Raw genomic sequence first — 4649 nt, 5'->3', positions numbered from 1 at the left:
GAAAGGGAACTCTCAGTTGGTTTTAAATCAACTCAATGGGACGTACATGGTGCGAAACCCCATCCTTTGCATGTACCATCATACTGCCATAGCCCTGCTAGATGAATTTGATAGAGTGTCTTTTCAGCTGATTCCACGAAATTGAAATCAGTTTGCCGATTCATTGGCTAATTTTGCGTATGAAGAAGACCTCTTCTTTAATTGTGGCCCTTGTCCCAATATATCTATTGACGATGAGACAGGACCTGGTCGTTTGTGGGGTATGCTTTTTGAACATGCCCTCTTTGGCAGACGATGGTTGATCTGGGTGATGCAGAGGGTAAGCGAGACTCATCTGCCTTTATTATCTTGGACCCACAGACTGATTAGATGACATGTGATGCGAACACCTCTTGCAATATACGCAGGAGGGATGGGTCATAATTTAATGCACCTAGTTTAGGGCTACGAGCCTCTGTTCCCCTGGGAATGGTATGTTTGGATGTCTATCATAGTTGTTTCCAGGAGGATGTTATGCGTAGTATTGTTTGATTTCATTAGGCCAAGAGGGCCGATTCAGTTTTGTAGTGAAGTGTTTCATTTCATTAGGCCAAGAGGGCCATTTCCCTGTCTAGTGCGGGTACGTTTAATGGGGTTTTTGTTTTAAGTGTTGTGCTGGACAGGTTTTGTGATTCATGGAATTTGGTGGAGCCTGGAGGAGCCTTTGCTGCGATGGAAGCTTCTTGTGGCCAATCCAGGTGATATCTCTCCTTTATGAGTACTTTTTTTTCCTGTTATATGTGTCTTTGTACTTGTCGAGGGGATATATTTTTGTTGGGGACCGGCAACCAAGGCATAAAGCCCAAGTTTAGGCTAAGTATGTTTGAGGGAGGACGGAGTAGTCATTACCTCCTGTAAAGACATTGTCAGGCATCAAAAGACCTGGTTTAGAAGAAAGTCCAAGTGGCCCTGTTCTGCTAGCCTACTAGGCAGCCGTTCTAGGAGTTCTTGTTAGTAGTGAGGCAGTTAGAGAAGCCTGCCACAAGATAATAATGATGATGCCAAGAAACCCTGAACATCCTAAAAGATGAATATAAATACGAAGGTGTGTAAAAAGGGGGTTCTAACCCCTATCAAAGAAAAGAAAATGAATGAAAATATATAAGTAGTTGATCATAGCCTTGCGAAGGCCTGGTAGGTTCCTGGGGACGAATCAAACCCGGGGCCGATACCTTGTCTTCCTAGGGGTGGCTTCTTGCTGGAAAAAATAATAACAAAACAAGGAAGGTTGGAGCGAAAATAAAAGTGAGCGTTAGAAAAGGATTAAGTGTCGCCTTGCGAGGGCTTGGTAGGTTCTTGGGTACCGAGACAGGTCCTGAGACCAATGCCCTGTTCTCCTTGGGTCACTACGCTCAACTCCCTCCTTTTTACATGCCCAAGTATGTTCATCCAATACAAACCCTAAAAGAAGAACTGTACTGATAGAAAATACTCCTTGATCAGGCTATAGGAGTCCTCTCCTAGTAGGAGCTTCTAGTTGTGTTGTCTTTAGTTGGTAAGTAGTTCAGACTACCACTTAGGGCAACCTCTTTGATAGGGTTTTTAGTTTGGCTGTGTTGGAGCAGTTGGTCAGTGACTCGCTTCGGATCTTCTATTAGATGATGCTAGGCCTACTCCTTGTGAATGGCATGCCTTGGTTCTATCCAGGGGTAGGGGGAGCATTGTGCTGAGGTTTATTATATATTTGTTTTGTATCAGTTTGATGCTTCTTTGGTTGTTTATGTGTAGATATGTTCATGGATTCGACGAGCTGAGTCGCCCTATCTCGTGGTCACCAATGAGAGCAGAATTTTGGTGCCAGGAATTGCTTAAAAATAGCTAAAAATTATGAATATCAAGGAAAAAATATTCACCGTCAAAGGCGGCGGCTCGATCTAGGATGATTTTAAGCACCAAAGTGCTTTAAAGGTGCCCGAGCGACACTTGTTGATTTTTCATAATTTTTCAGACAGTCATACGGGTTGACACGAGCTACTGGCCAATGCGGGATGCTAAGCCGGACGCCTAGGATTTTTCAGAGTTCAATTCCGAGTCCGGACGGGGAAATGGCCAAGAAGTTGGGCAAGATTTGAAGAGGTGGACACTTGGGAGGCCAAATTGGGCATGACCCTTGGGAGCTTGACCCCCTCTCAAAAATTTTAACCAACTTAGATGAAAAAACGTGGATGCAAGCGTGAGATATGGTGACATCTGTTGGCGCCAAAAAATGCGCTCCTTGATCATGATGCTTGATTTCTGGTTCAATGCAACCTATCTAATTGATGATGGGCCCGATCTACTCCTTCCTTGCTGATCATTTCGCCGTCCTTCGCTCCTCAATTGATGGCCTGAATGCTGAGATAGAAATCTAGTCTTTCTCTCTCCTCCCTCTCTCTCTTCTAAGAGGGAATTCATGTGGGAAGAAGAAGGAAGAAGAAAGAATGGTGAGGGCTTGTCCGGCATGGATCGGATTGCTCCACGGGCTGGAAATGGTGATTTGTGATCGTGCTATGACATGAAACTCGAAACACGCAAATAAGCGGTAATTCAATTTTTTCAAAGGAAATTTGAGATTTCATGGCTTTTGATTGATAAAATGTTGTTCATGTGGGCTAAAAATTATTTATATTACTATTTTCCATGAGTACTTGTTGATCATAATCAGAAAATTAGAAAAATATGCATCTTGTGGTTCAAAATAATACACTAAAACACGTAAAATATGGAAAATCAAGGGAAAATGATGTTTTTGGACATAAAAATGAAAAAATGAATAGGAACACCAACTAAATTTTCATTTTACTGCAAGAAGGAACTAAGGGCCATAGCCCATAACCGATTTTGAATTTTTAGTAATTAAATCATGCAAAAAATAAGGAAAAATACAAGGAAAATAGAGGAAAATCACTAAAAATAGGGGAAAAATGCATTTTGGGTGCGGAAAATTAATGAAAATTAAGAACAATGTTTGTGAATGTTTGTGGGGACTGAAGCATGAGGATTTGCCTCAATTCAACCCCACCTTCTTGTTCTAGTGTGTTTTTTCCGCTTTTTACACATAAAATGATGGCAAAATGCCCTATAAATCTATACAACAATGCAACATTTGATCGATGGAAGGGTAGAGTGGTGAAAATGTGTCGGAATGTGGAGTCAAATGATGAAAAGATTGTTGTTTTTGTTTGCATGCCATATAGGTCGGTGAATAATTATAAATTAAGAGCTTAGTAGCACGAGGGTGTCCTCGATGCTAGGTTTGTGCAGCGCCGCATAAGAACGGTAGTTGAAAATCATTGAAAGGATGATTTCCACATGTGCACAATATTGATTTCATAATTGTTTGAGCACTAGGCATCCACCATATGCATAAATCATGGAAATACTTAAAGGTATCAAAAATCCTGGACATGCATTGCAATTGTTTCATTAGGACCTTGACCCACGTTGAGTGAGAGACAGGACACCCTAAGCCATAGGCTAGCCGTGGGGTCTAGGGGAAAGAGAAGTAAGGACAATGGTACATTCCTATATACGATTAAATGGTACCTTGAGTGGATTTTGTGCGACATGTTTATATGTTGAACGACGCATCGAGGGGCCAATCCCCAAGGTGTAGGAGAGTCGCAGAGGGGTGACGGCACTCAGCCGTTGGAGGACCCCCTATGTCTGTGCTTCGTGCCATTAGGCAATGTGTAAGGGACTCCCTCTGAGGAGTAGTGGATGAGAGGAGAGTGGACTACAAACGACGTAATACAAATGCGAAATGTTTAGGAAGGCAGAGATTTTGATAGACGCTCCTGGCCGCGAGGCCAGGCCGCAAGGCCGAGGGGTTGTCTTGTGCGTAGTGACGAGGCCCGGCTAGTGCATGAGCCAGTGCCGGCCCGTTTTTAGGTCCATCATCACGCAATGATTGGGATAACAAGCTGATGGCGGCCTTGTGGGCATACGACATGGCTTACAAGATGGCTATAGAACAGACCCCCTTTAGATTGACATAAGGTACAGAGGCAATCCTTCCCTTGGAATTCTTCATACCAAGCCTCAGGAAGGAGTTATGGACAGAATGCTTGATTGAACTCGAACGCTTATCGAAAACTTGGCTTCTGGCCACCCATACACTAATATGTGAGAAGGCAAGAGGTAAATGCTAGTTTGACAAGCATGTCAAGCAGTGCAACTTTGAACATTGTGACTTAGTACTCCTATACTCAGTCAAGGGACACAAACAAAAGTTAAATTTTCAAGGGCTAAGACCTTTTAAGGTTCGAACCATTAGCCAAACTGGTGATGTAGAAGTCAAAACCCTAGAAGGTGAGAGCATAGGCTTCTTCAATCGTAGTTACATAAAAAAGTACTTCCCTCCCATGCACCCATTACATGAGTCCCCAATGCTAGCACCCCTTGTCCACGTACGATAAGCCACTATCATTAAGGTGGATAGTGAGGATGAGGAAGCAATACCACCAGCTTACCTACGCATGATGGTCATAGTTAAACACACATGCACCATCAACGACTTGATTGATGAGGGAGATGACTTTAATATATTAACCCATGACCATTGGACCCAAATTGGCAAACCACAATTGCAACCCACTAAGTCTAATCTCATCCCTTATGGAGGCCAACCC

Source organism: Lygodium microphyllum, chromosome 25, assembly GCF_053477565.2.
Source record: "Lygodium microphyllum isolate KBCC chromosome 25, Lygodium_microphyllum_v1.1.10, whole genome shotgun sequence".
NCBI lineage: Eukaryota > Viridiplantae > Streptophyta > Polypodiopsida > Schizaeales > Lygodiaceae > Lygodium > Lygodium microphyllum.
The sequence above is the reverse complement of the archived record's forward strand: the minus strand, read 5'-3'. Positions refer to the sequence as shown.